General features: G+C 35.9%; 1 protein-coding gene across 2 annotated transcripts in view; it reads left to right on the forward strand.

Annotated features, from left to right (window-relative positions):
- Window positions 1–1,611: 1,611 nt before the first annotated feature.
- Window positions 1,612–14,204, forward strand: part of FANCC (FA complementation group C) — a 1,120,322-nt gene continuing 1,107,729 nt past the window's right edge. For both annotated transcript variants that reach the window (XM_053702420.1, XM_053702421.1), the window contains exon 1: window positions 1,612–1,728. The gene's annotated coding sequence lies outside the window, so the exon portion shown is untranslated. The remainder of the gene's footprint in view (window positions 1,729–14,204) is intronic.

The raw sequence follows: 14,204 nt of genomic DNA on the forward strand, positions 1-14,204 counted from the left end.
TATAGCTATTTTAAATGTAACCCCATTATAGTCTATGGGCATTTCATTTTGTCATTCACCCTTGTCATTCCATAGAAAGCAGCTATATACTCACATAATCTCATTTTCAGAAAATGCTACTGTACCTGGGGAACATATCTGGTAAATATCTATTTGATATGTCTCATAGTTTTGTTGCTTCAACACTTTTAATTTTACATCCCATTAAAGTCTATGGGCATTCCATTTTGTCATTCACCCTTGTCATTCCATAGAAAGCACCTATAATCTCATGTAATCTTACTTTCAGAATATGATACTGTACCTGGGGAACATAACTGGTAAATATCTATTTGATATGTCTCATAGTTTAGTTTCTATAGCACTTTTAAATGTAATCCCATTATAGTCTATGGGCATTCTATCTTGTCATTCACCCTTGTCATTCCATAGAAAACTACTATAATCTGAAGTAATCTCACTTTCAGAATATGCTACTGTACCTGGGGAACATATCTGGTAAATATCTAGTTCATATGTCTCGTATTTTTGTTGCTATAGCACTTTTAAATGTAATCCCATTATAGTCTATGGGCATTCCATTTTGTCATTCACCCTTGTCATTCCATAGAAAGCAGCTATAATCTGATGTAATCTCACTTTCAGAATATGCTACTGTACCTGGGGAACATATCTGGTAAATATCTAGTTGATATGTATCATAGTTTTGTTGCTTCAACACTTTTAATTTTACATCCCATTAAAGTCTATGGGCATTCCATTTTGTCATTCACCCTTGTCATTCCTTTTAGTACATCCCATCTACCCTGTATATATTCATAGTGAAATCAGTGGCCCAATGGTCATTAACCCTTTGAAAATATCAGTTACCTATTCAAAATAGTAATATTGGTATTGGTGCCAACGTATGCCCTTTTTCTAGTTTGTATATCCAAGTGTTGTATTAAGGGACCTCTGTGTAACTACATCATATGAATCATATTATTATTTAAATAAAACCTATATTTTTATTTTAAAGTCAATTTAAAGCAGTCTGACAAAAAAATAAGAAACCAACTTCCGTGAATAAGAAACAGAATGTCACGAATAAGAAACAGCTTGAATAAGAAACCAACTTCCATGAATAAGAAACAGAATTTCACGAATAAGAAACAGCCTTGAATAAGAAACCAACTTCCTTATCGTATATTATATACTGATTTTAGCGCATTTTAAATGCATTCACTAGTTATAAAACATTTGCAGACTGATATCTTCTTTTTCTATCTAAACGAACCACGGACCATTTAGCAATTTCATTTTCAGTTTGGGCCACGCTTCTACACCAAACCACGCCCAATTATTATTTAAGGTGGATTATCCTATTTGTTGCTCAGTTAAGGAGAAAACGGAACGGAATCGATTTTAGTAATACAACTATATATTATATTGTAATGTGTATATTTTAATAGTTACTTTGAACTATAGGACGGAAAGTGTCCTAATCTACCTTATGTACAGAAAGGGGTGTGGCTTTTCCAGTGAGGGCAGTAGTGCAAGAGCTCATTGGGATAAGGAGAGAGAACTGTTACTGCGCCTTTCTGTGTAATTGAACTATGTGATATTATTTATGGGCCGTGTCATGGCTAGCGATTTTGCATAATGAAAGACTAAACCCCCGTGACGTCATCAGCAATGGCCACTACTAGTGCAACTTTACATGAGTAAACTGCAAGCTAGATAGCAACTGTAAGTAAAAAGCTGTTTTGGGTGGCTAAAATATATAAACACATTATTCATGTTCTTAGTTTAAATACTAGCTCACATGCTGTTGTACTTTTCTGGCCAAGTAAAGTAACATATAAAGGCAAACAATAATTCATCTAGCATTTTATTATTGCATTATTGTTTACGTATGCTTTTAACCTCTGCAATAGGGTTTGCACACATATTTAAAGTCAGTAATGCGCTACTGGGAGCTCAGCTATCTAAACACACTGGGAGCTATCTAAACACATCTGGTGATCCAATGACAAGAGAGATGTGTAGCCACCAATCACCAGCTAGCTCCTGCTCCTGGGGATATGTAGATACACTTTAACAAAAGATTTCAATAGTACAAAGTAAAAATGGCAATAGAATAGTTTTTAATTTTGACTTTCATGTCCTTTTAAGATATGAATTAAAAGACTCATTATTATAAAGAAGAATTCAGCTATAAAAAGCTAATTTTTAAAAATGCTTATAATTTTTAAATGGGCAAATAAATTTGGATGAAAATTGGCAGTTTTATTTTTTGCCATTTAGATCACTATAGAATATGAATATTTGAATTAAAGCAGTACAGTATTTCAAAGGACATTGTAGTGCAAAAATTACATGGTCTAGTTTGTTGGGGCATGTAATTTTAGCACTACTGACCCTGCAGATTTAACTCCCATAAAGTACTATTTGTGAGTTGCACAGACATGGCTGCTGAGCCAATCAGCAGCGGCGGTCACATTGAGGTGAAAGTGTTGAGCGTTAAGAAATGAGAGCTTGTCGTTTTGAACTTCATTTGCTATTCATGTAATAAAAAATATATTTTAAATGGGGTAGAGAGGACAATTCTTATACAGTGCTACATTACATGTGGGGAAGGGATCTCGTGGATAGAGTGTTCCTTGGATGGTTTTAGGGAAAAGTAACTAATTATGACTTGAAATACAAATAAAATAAACATTCTAATGCAAAAATTACATATTCTAATTTATTAGAGCATGTAGTTTTTACATAATTGAGCCTAGTTCAGAGACGTAACTAGAACTCTATGGGCAAAGTCTGTGGCAGGACACACACACACACACACACACATATATATATATATATATATATATATATATATATATATATATATATATATATATATATATAATATATATATATATATATATTATATATATATATATATATATATCAGTAGCAAAGATGTGCACTCTCACTTGGTAACAACTGCCAGGGGTGCTAGTAGGAATCAATATAGAAAAACAACAAGCTTGCACTCACTGGTCTTTTTTTGTGAAATAATTTAGTGAAAAACTGTTTTTCAGTAAATTATTTCACAAAAAATACCAGTGAGTGCAAGCTTGTTGTCTCTCTCTCTCTCTCTCTCTCTCTCTCTCTCTCTCTCTCTCTCTCTCTCTCTCTCTCTCTCTCTCTCTCTCTCTCTCTCTCTCTCATCTCTCTTTCTCTCTCTTCTCTCTTTCTCTCTTTCTCTCTTTCTCTCTTTCTCTCTTTCTCTCTCTCTTTCTCTCTTTCTCTCTTTCTCTCTTTCTCTCTTTCTCTCTTTCTCTCTTTCTCTCTTTCTCTCTTTCTCTCTTTCTCTCTTTCTCTCTTTCTCTCTTTCTCTTCTCTCTCTCTTTCTCTTCTCTCTCTCTTTCTCTTCTCTCTCTCTCTTTCTCTTCTCTCTCTCTTTTTCTCTTCTCTCTCTCTTTTTCTCTTCTCTCTCTCTTTTTCTCTTCTCTCTCTCTTTTTCTCTTCTCTCTCTCTTTTTCTCTTCTCTCTTTTTTCCTCTCTCTTTTTTCCTCTCTCTCTCCTCTCTCTCTCATCAGACTGCTATAATTCAGGATAGTTTTCCTCTGTGAAAAACATAAATGGGCTAAAAGAAGCAATTCCTAGATGGAAACTGGGCCATAGAACAAGCCAGTGAGCTGTTGTTTGTTCCCCCTAGTGGCGCTTCCCCACTAGGTGGCGTGAAACGCGTCAGACTGTTACTGCCTATGTCTGCCCTCTGGGATACACTGCTGTCACTTTTAAGGTTTAATAAAGGTATGTTTTAATATTTTTCACCTAATCAAAGAGTGCCTGCTTCCATTTGTTTATTCACATGAAATTTTAAGCAACTTTCTAATTTACTCCTATTATCAATTTTTCTTCGTTCTCTTGCTATCTTTATTTTAAAAGCAGGAATGTAAATCTTAGTAGCCATCCCATTTTAGGTTCAGCACCATCGATAGTGCTAGCTTATTGGAGGCTTACATTTACCCACCAATAAGCAAGCATAACCCAGGTTCTCAACCAAAAATGGGCCGGCTCCTATGCATAACATTCCTGCTTTTTAAATAAAGATAGCAAGAGAACGAAGAAAAATTGATAATAGGAGTAAATTAGAAAGTTGCTTAAAATTGCATACTCTATCTGAATCATGAAAGAAAAAAATTGGGTTTAGTGTCCCTTTCAGGAAAGTTTTTCTCTGTGAAAAACACAATTAGGCTAAAAGAAGTTATAATTTCCAGCAAAAGCGAAACTACCCTCCAGATACATCCAATCATATACTTTAAAAATACTGGGCACTCAGGATTTAGTGAACAAAAAGTCAGCTTTAATAGGTGGCGTTTCCGGGAATGTTAGTCCCTTTCTTCAGATCAAAAAACAAATCAACAGATCAAATCTTATTTTGGAGATATTTGACCTACCCATTGAAAAAGGTGCCAGTCCGGTACCGAAACGTCTGGGGGTATTTGTACAGTGAAATGCTGAGATGAGGTGAATAAACTTTAACATTATCAAGACCGGTGAGTGCAGCGTTTTATTCTTAAAGGGACAGTCTAGTAAAAATTAAACTTTCATGATTCAGATAGGGCATGTGATTTTAAGCAGCTTTCTAATTTATTCCTGTTATTATTTTTTCTTCATGCTCTTGCTATCTTTATTTGAATGTAAGCTTAGGAGTGCTTGCTAATTGGGGGCTACATTTAGACAGCGATCAGAAAACGCTACCCAGATGCTGAACTAAAAATGGTCCGGCTTCCTTGCTTACATTTCTGCTTTTTTAAATAAAGACAACAAAAGAACGAAGAAAATTTGATAATAGGAGTAAATTAGAAAGTTGCTTAAAATTGCATGAGCTATCTGAATCATCAAAGTTTAATTTTGACTAAACTATTCCTTTTATTATTCCTTTAATAAGCATAAAGGAACTTTGTTTATGTATTATACGCATCACCCTGGCAGTTGCTTATGTGGTCTTAGTAAGTGCACCTGGAATTGGATTGGTGTGTGTGTGTGTATATATATATATATATATATATATATATATATATATATATATATATATATATATATATATATATATATATATATATACACAAATAAACCCACATATACAACTACAAAAACATGCACGCATACTATACAGAAATACACATAAATACATGTACACAAACATACACTTACATAAAAAGCACGCACAAACACACACACATATATATATATATATATATATATATATATATATATATATATATATATATATATACACACACTTACAAACATACATATACACACAAAAACACATGCACACACACATACACAAACATCCCAGCAAACACTACAGTACTTGGAAAAATACCACAGTAAACTGCTTGCTTTCTGTGCAGTGCTTACTTTTTCCCTGTTGTTTTCTTTCATATAGGTGTCGAGAATCCACCATTTGTTACACATGGTATATACATTCCAACCAGGAGGCGGCAAAGTTTCACAAACCTCAAAGCCTATAAATACCCCACCCACCTCACTCATATATGAGTTTAAAACTTGCCTCCTTTGGAGGTGGTTAAAGTATGATGTGCTTAAAGGGATAATGAACCCACATTTTTACTTTCATGATTCAGATAGAGCATGAATTTTTAAGCAACTTTCTAATTTACTCCTATTTTTTTTTAAATGTAATTTTATTTGAAATGCAAGAATGTAAGTTTAGATGACAGCCCATTTTTGGTGAACAACCTGGGTTGTTCTTGCTGATTGGTGGATAAATTCATCCACCAATAAAAGTGCTGTCCAGAATACTGAACTAAAAAAAAGCTTTGATTCCTTCTGTTTCAAATAAAGACTGGTTGACTGCTTAAAGAGTGGACATGTGTCTACAAAAAATACAGGTAAGTATATATTTTTTCTTCCTAGACACGTTTTTTGTATTGGTCATTTGTTAAAGGGACACTGAACCCAATTTTTTTCTTTCATGATTCAGATAGAGCATGCAATTTTAAGCAACTTTCTACTTTACTCCTATTATCAATTTTTCTTCACTCACTTGCTATCTTTATTTGAAAAAGAAGGCATCTAAGCTTTTTTTTTAGGTTCAAAACTGTGGACAGCACTTTTTTTTATTGGTGGATGAATTCGTCCACCAATCAGCAAGGACAACCTAGGTTGTTTACAAAAAATGGGCCGGCATCTAAACTTACATTCTTGCATTTCAAATAAAGATACTAAGAGAATGAAAGCAATTTGATAATAGGAGTATATTAGAACGTTGCTTAAAATGTCATGCTCTATCTGAATCACGAAAGAAAATATTTGCGTTCAGTGTCCCTTTAAGTTTATGTTTATATTGTTATATTTGCGGCCCTGGGACAAGCATGCTGTTTTCATTTACATTTTAGTTTTTTTCTGAGCCTCTCTATCCTGAATGTAGAGCGTTATAGTGCAGTTTTTTTTTTACTTACTGTCTCTGGGGAAATAATTTTCTTACAAGGGTGGCCGTCGTGTCGCACCTTTTTTTTGTGCTTCCGGTGATGTCATAGATGCACCAGCGTACTTTTTTTGCCGCTTTTATGTCTCGCTCTTTTAAAAAAAAAAAAAAAAAAATAGATTCTCACCTGTTTGTGTTTCGCCCTCATTTCTCTTATAGGAGCTTTAAGTTAAGGATTTTATGAGCGCTCTATATTTAATGTTTTTAGTAACATTAATTTATTAAGCATTTTTTTTAGCACAAACTTTTACAAATCCTCAAAGTTTATTTAGCAAACAAAAAATATTTTTTCACAGTTTTTTTGCTTTATTAACATACTGCTTCTGTCCCTGAAACCACCATAGGACCTGAGTCTGTTGTACACCTTTCTACTAAAGCTAAGTGTGTTTTTTGTAAAACTTCTGAAGTGCCATCTTCAGTAAATTTATGTGACTCATGTATAGTGTTTTTATCACGTCCTAATGATGTCTCTGATTTCAAATACTCCTTCTGTTTTTCAGTTCTACAGATAGATATAGATGGTGTATCCCCAGCAATGAAGACGTTTATTGCTGCTTTAATTCAAAAGGCCCTGACTGTAATTCCACCTTCAAATAAGTGTAAGAGATCAGCCCATGTTTTACTGTCATCTAGTAAAGTATGTATTGATCAGACTAATACGGATGTATCCTCTAATGATGATGGTTCCTCTGATTCTGAGGCTCCCCCATCTGATACAGAATCAGATACATCTTCTTTTTTATTTAAAATTGAACATATTCGTTCCCTTTTGAAAGAAGTTTTAGTCACTTTGGGAATTGAAGAAGCTAAACCTGAGGATATTCCTTGTAACAAGTTAAATTCTTTTTTTTAAGTCTACCATTGACCTTCCAGAAATATTCCCTGTTTCTAATGCAGTTTCTAGTATTATTTCTAAAGAATGGTCTAAGCCTGGTACTTCTTTTAACCATACATCTAGGTTTGAAAAATTGTCTCCTTTACCTGTTGCTAATTTAGAGCTATGGGAAACTATTCCCAAAGTAGATGGGGCTATTTCTTCTCTAGCTAAACATACTACAATTCCCTTAGAGGATAGTACTTCTTTCAAAGATCCTTTAGATAGGACTTATTTACATACTGGTTATGTCCTTAGGCCAGCTATATCTATTGCTGACATAGCCGATGCCACTACTTTTTGGCTCTCTAATCTTGCTCAGCAATTTTCTTCAGATCCTGAATATTATAATGTTATTCATTTACTTCAAGAAGCAAATCTTTTTATTTGTGATGCAGTATTTAACATTATTAAGATTAATACTAAAACCATGTCCTTAGCTATTCTTTCTAGAATAGCTTTATGGCTTAAATCTTGGAATGCTGATATGGTCTCTAAAATGAGAATATTATCTCTTTCTTTTCAGGGTAAGAATCTTTTTGGTTCTCAATTAGATTCAATGACTTCTTCCATTACTGGAGGTAAGTTAGTTTTTCTGCCTCAAGATTATAGATCTAATGGAAAATTCAAGGCTCCTAATTGTTTTCGTACTTTTCGAAACAAAGATCAAAAGCCTTCCCCCTCTCCAAAAGCCCCTGGCTCTAATTGGAGACCTTCTTCCAATTGTAATAAATCAAACCAATTTATGAAACCTAAACCTTATACAATGTGTGAGAATTCCAACCTTCAAGGTGGAAACTATAAGGATTATTCTGCCTTTTGTTCAGCAAGGTCATTATATGTCCACAAAAGACTTACAGGATGCATATCTTCACATCCCTATTCACCCAGATCATTTTCAATTTCTGAGATTCTCTTTTCTAGAAAAGCATTTTCAGTTTGTTGCTCTTCCGTTTGGCCTAGTAACAACACCAAGAATATTTTCAAAAATCCTGGGTGCCCTTCTATCTGTAATCAGAGTACAGGGTGTTGCGGTGTTTCCTTATTTGGACAATATCTTGGTTCTAGCTCCAATCTTTTCATTTAACAGAATCTCACACTATTCAACTATTGTTGTTTCTTCAAAATCATGGTTGAAGGATTAATTTTCCAAAGAATTTCTTGATTCCTCAAACAAGGGTCACTTATTTGGGTTTCCAAATAGATTGTGTCCATGACTCTTTGACAGACGAGGTGAACAAAACTAGTCTCAGCATGTCTGAATCTTCAGTCTCTATCATACCCTTCAGTGGCTATGTGCATGGAGGTGTTAGGCCTTATGATTGCAGCATCGGACGCAATCCCCTTTGCTCGTTTTCATATGAGGCCTCTTCAACTTTGCATGTTGCACCAATGATGCAAGGATTATACTCGAATATCACAACTAATATTCTTGGATCACAACACTTTTTCTCTGACATGGTGGCTACACCATCAATATCTTCAAGGGGCTTCCTCTGTTCGTCCTACCTGGTCTGTGATCACAACAGATGCAAGTCTTACAGGTTGGGGAGCAGTATGGGGGTCCCTGACTGCACAAGGAGTCTGGAATGCTCAGGAAACAAAAATTCAGATCAATATCTTAGAACTCCGTGCTCTTTACAAAGCTCTTCAAGCTTGGCCTCTTTTAAAGAAACCTTATCTTCATTTTCAGACAGACTATCACAACAGTGGCATATGTCAATCATCAAGGGGGAACTTTAAGTTACCTAGCCATGAAAGAAGTATCTCAGATTTTTTCTTGAGCAGAGACCAATTCCTGTCTCATCACTGCGATTCACATACCAGGTGTGGACAACTGGGAGGTAGATCAGCTATCAGTCAATACACTCGGGAGAATGGTCTCTCCACCAGAATGTATTCTTACAAATTGTTCAAATCTGGGTTCTTCGAAAAAATGTGTTTAGGGTTAGCGCTAAATTAAAGCTTAAAAAGGTGTAGAGATAAATATTCTGTAAGATTTATATTATTCTTATATAATGATATTCATATCAACAATGTGTTTCCAAAAATTTTTTAATAAAAATTAAAAATACAAATAAAGATGGATGCCGGCATCAATTCTAAATGGAAAATTATATACAATGTATACAAGAATGAAACGTTATGTTTTAAAACAATGTAGCAAGATAAATAAAAGCAATTTGAACAGGTTTTGAGTAGTATGCTTTAAAGAAAAATAGCGATTGTCACCGTGCATATAGGTGTTAGATATTTACATTGATATTACCTTATATGCAGAGATTTGTGTGTATTCGCTATTTCAATGGACCGGGACTCTCAGTGTTCAGTCCTGTATTTACTATGTTTTTTGAAACAGTTTCTGTTTCTCGGTAGTTCTCTCAAAAGAAAGGCAGGTCAAAGTTCCAACTATATTTTTCTTTGCCGTATGATGTCCGTGTCCTGACACTCTTCTCAGTATCAACTCCGTAGTCTGTGATGGCTTTGTATGCGTATCATATACGCCGTATTGGATGTCTGTATGACAGTGAAATCTCTGTTTTGTTGTGGGGAGTTTTCTCCCTGTGGTCAATTTCCTCCAAGTGGTTCCGGAGTAAAGTTGAAGAGAAGTAGCTTGTTTGTTGAGTCTCCGCTGTCTTATTTCACAGCGGTTAAATTATAAGAAGAATAGTGATCAGATCATGGGTTAGGAATTATACTTATAGAACTCCACACGCTTTTGTTTAGTTCAAAGTACCCAACCTACTGCACTATATCAAACTTAAATGAAAGTATCAAAGAGTAGCAATCTTTCCAGTGAACAAAGTTCTACGCGTTTCAGCCCTTGGGCCTTTATTGTTCAAATCTGGGTTCTTCCCCAGATAGATCTCATGGCCTCTCGTTTGAACAAGAAACTTCCCAGATACCTTGCAAGGTCACAGGATCCTCAGGCAGAAATGACGGATGCTCTAGCAGTTCCTTGGTCATTCCAATAAGCTTATATATTTCCTCCAATAGTTCTGCTGTCCAGAGTGATTTCAAAAATCAAGATGGAACAATCATCTGTACTTCTGATAGCCCCTGCATGGCCTCTCAGGATCTGGTATTCAGATCTAGTTCGGATGTCCAACTGCCCACCATGGCATCTTCCTCTAAGACCAGACCTTCTGTCTCAATATCCCTTCTTTCATCCAGACATAAAATCTCTGAACTTAATGGCGTGGAGATTGAACGCCTAGTTCTCAGTCACAGAGGTTTTTCATACTCTGTAATTAATACAGTGATTCAAGCAAGAAAACCTGTTTCCAGGAAAATTTATTATAAGGTTTGGACAACTTATATTTCCTGGTGTTCCACTCATAATTTTTCTTCATACATTTAAAATTCTTAGAATTCTTCAGTTTCTTCAAGATTGTTTAGATAAGGACTTATCTGCCAGTACTTTGAAAGGACAGATATCTGCTCTTTCTGTAATGTTTTGCAGAAAGATTGCTCTTCTTCCAGACATTCATTGTTTGTTCATGCTTTGTCCAGAATAAAACCTGTTATTAAACATATTTCTCCTCCCTCAATCTAGTTTTGCAGACTTTAGAGGCTCCTCCATTTGAGCCTATGCATTCTTTGGATATTAAACTTGTTTCTTGGAAAGTCTTGTTTCTTTTAGCTATTTCTTCTGCTAGAAGAGTTTCTGAATTATCTGCCCTCTCTTGTGAGTCTCCTTTTCTGTTTTTTCATCAAGATAAAGCAGTTTTGTGGACTACTTTAAAATACTTTAAAATTTTTGCAGAAGGTTGTTAATTATAACAACATTAACAGGGAAATTGTTGTCCCTTCTTTGTGTCCTAGTCCTAATCCTAGGAATGATGCTGAAAATACTTTATACTCTTTAGATGTTGCTAGAGCTTTTAAATATTATGTTGATGCCACTAAAGATTTCAGAAAGACTTCAAGTTTATTTGTTATTTTTTTCTGGTTCACAGAAAGGTCAGAAAGCTTCTGCTATTTCCTCAGCCTCTTGGTTAAAACTTCTGATTCACAAAGCTTATTTGGAAGTGGTTCAGTCTCCGCCTCAGAAAATTACAGCTCATTCTACAAGATCAGTTGCCACATCTTGGGCTTTCAAGAATGTGGCTTCAGTTGATCAAATCTGCAAAGCAGCCACTTGGTCTTCTTTGCATACTTTTACCAAGTTTTACCATTTTAATGTTTTTGCCTCTTCAGAAGCAGCTTTTGGTAGAGAGGTTCTTTAGGCAGTGGTCACTCTGATTCTATTGCCTATAATTTTTTTTTTGAGTTTTTTTAGTTATTAAAAGACTTTAATTTTGGATTTAATTTCTCAGCAAAAAAGCTGTTTAGATTTTATCACTCCCTTTTTTTTTGTTATTAGTTGACTTCCACCTCTTTGGTATTATATCCTATGTGTAGCAAATCGTGGACTCTCGCCACCTATATGAAAGAAAACATAATTTATGTAAGAATGTACCTGATAAATTCCTTTCTTTCATGGTAGCGAGCGTTCACCAGGTCCTCTCCCTATTATGGGTTGTTTTTAACAGAGCACATCTTTTTTCCTGTTCCTTTTTTATGGCTTTTTCTTACTCCTTTTTTACACCTCACTTCTTGGCTATACGTTAAACTGAGATATGAGTGAGGTGGGTGGGGTATTTATAGTCTTTGAAGTTTGGGAAACTTTGCCTCCTCCTGGTAGGAATGTATATCCCATGTGTAACCAATCATGGACTCTCGCCACCATGAAAGACATTTATCAGGTAAGTTCTTACATAAATTATGTTTTTTCAGTCACCACAAGTTTAGCAACCTCTTGTGGTGATTAGAAAAACTGCAGCCTTGTAAAGGAGCTGCTCAGAAATCTGACTCTGCTTGAGCAGCAGTGGGCCCCCTAGAAGGATGGGCCCGGTTGCAGTGGTAACCCCTGTAGTTAAAGGGATAGTCTACTCCAGAATTTTTATTGTTTAAAAAGATATATAATACCTTTATTACCCATTCCCCAGTTTTGCATAACCAACACCGTTATATTAATATACTTTTTACCTCTGCGATTACCTTGTATCTAAGCCTCTGCAGACTGCCCCCTTATTTCAGTTCTTTCGACAGACATGCATTTTTGCCACTCAGTGCTGACTCCTAGGTAACTCCACGGGAGTGAGCACAATGTTATCTACATGAACTAGCGCTGTCAAGCTGTTCATTTTTTTTCAAAATGCACTGAGATAAGAGGCAGCCTGAAAGGGCTTAGAAATTAGCATATGAGCCTACCTAGGTTTAGCTTTCAACAAAGAAAACTAAGAGAACAAAGCACATTTGATGATAAAAGTAAAACGGAAAGTTGTTTAAAATTGCATGCACTATCTGAATCATGAAAGTTTAATTTTGACTAGACTGTCCCTTTAAGCCCCTGACCTAGTTTATGTAAGCCATGCAAGCATTGCTGCTTCTGAGCAAGAACCTGTTGGTGATAGGTGACTTGCAGTTGCTGCTCCTGCTACTCTTAAGACGGAAAACCTGGTATCCAATCCACATATACATTTATCTGATGGAAACTACTGTGTTATCTGACATAAATACTGTAGTGTACACTATAAATATTAACTGTGGACCTGTAATTTTAGTGCAGAAATGCAAGTTGTGTGGATTGTGCACCAGTCATGCTAGCGTTCCCTACTGCTTGCATTTGTGTGCTGAACTTGGCCATAAAGTATTTGGATTAGTAATGTAAATATAACGTTATTATATTAAAGCATGCAGTTTTTGTATACTAATGCTTGGTTGATGCTTTATGTGGGTGTGAAAACCCCCCCCATTACTAGTTTAGTGTGGAGGACAGCTGACAGATGCGCTCCCTTTTATCACTTTATTTTTCTCTAGTTGGTGATTTGACAGGGACCTACTTTTTCATTAAAGGTGGATGAGGCCCCTAATTTGAAATATTGGAATTCCTTTTGGGTTTCTGGCAACTCTTAAAAAAATAAATAAAAAATATGTTTGCTGTTATCCTCCTCCTTACTGTAAAAATATATTGTACGGGCCATTTTTGCAGTACAGCGGTCCCATCTCTCTCTCTCTTCTCTCTCTCTTCTCTCTCTCTTCTCTCTCTCTTCTCTCTCTCTTCTCTCTCTCTTCTCTCTCTCTCTTCTCTCTCTCTCTTCTCTCTCTCTCTTCTCTCTCTCTCTTCTCTCTCTCTCTTCTCTCTCTCTTTTCTCTCTCTTTTCTCTCTCTTTTCTCTCTCTCTTTTCTCTCTCTCTTTTCTCTCTTTTCTCTCTCTTTTCTCTCTCTCTTCTTTTCTCTCTCTTCTCTTTTCTCTCTCTTTTCTCTCTCTCTTTTCTCTCTCTTTTCTCTCTCTTTTCTCTCTCTTTTCTCTCTCTTTTCTCTCTCTTTTCTCTCTCTCTTCTCTCTCTTCTCTCTCTTCTCTCTCTTCTCTCTCTTCTCTCTCTTCTCTCTCTTCTCTCTCTCTTCTCTCTCTTCTCTCTCTTCTCTCTCTTCTCTCTTCTTCTCTCTCTTCTCTCTCTTCTCTCTCTCTTCTCTCTCTCTTCTCTCTCTTCTCTCTCTCTTCTCTCTCTCTTCTCTCTCTCTTCTCTCTCTCTTCTCTCTCTCTCTCTCTCTCTCTCTCTCTCTCTCTCTCTCTCTCTCTCTCTCTCTCTCTCTCTCTCTCTCTCTCTCTCTCTCTCTCTCTCTCTCTCTCTCTCTCTCTCTCTCTCTCTCTCTCTCTCTCTCTCTCTCTCTCTCTCTCTCTCTCTCTCTCTCTCTCTCTCTCTCTCTCTCTCTCTCTCTCTCTCCCCTCTCTCTCTCTCTCTCTCTCCCCCCCCTCTCTCTCTCTCTCTCTCTCTCTCTCCCCGTTTG

The sequence above is a fragment of the Bombina bombina genome, chromosome 2 (assembly GCF_027579735.1).
Source record: "Bombina bombina isolate aBomBom1 chromosome 2, aBomBom1.pri, whole genome shotgun sequence".
NCBI classification, from domain to species: domain Eukaryota; kingdom Metazoa; phylum Chordata; class Amphibia; order Anura; family Bombinatoridae; genus Bombina; species Bombina bombina.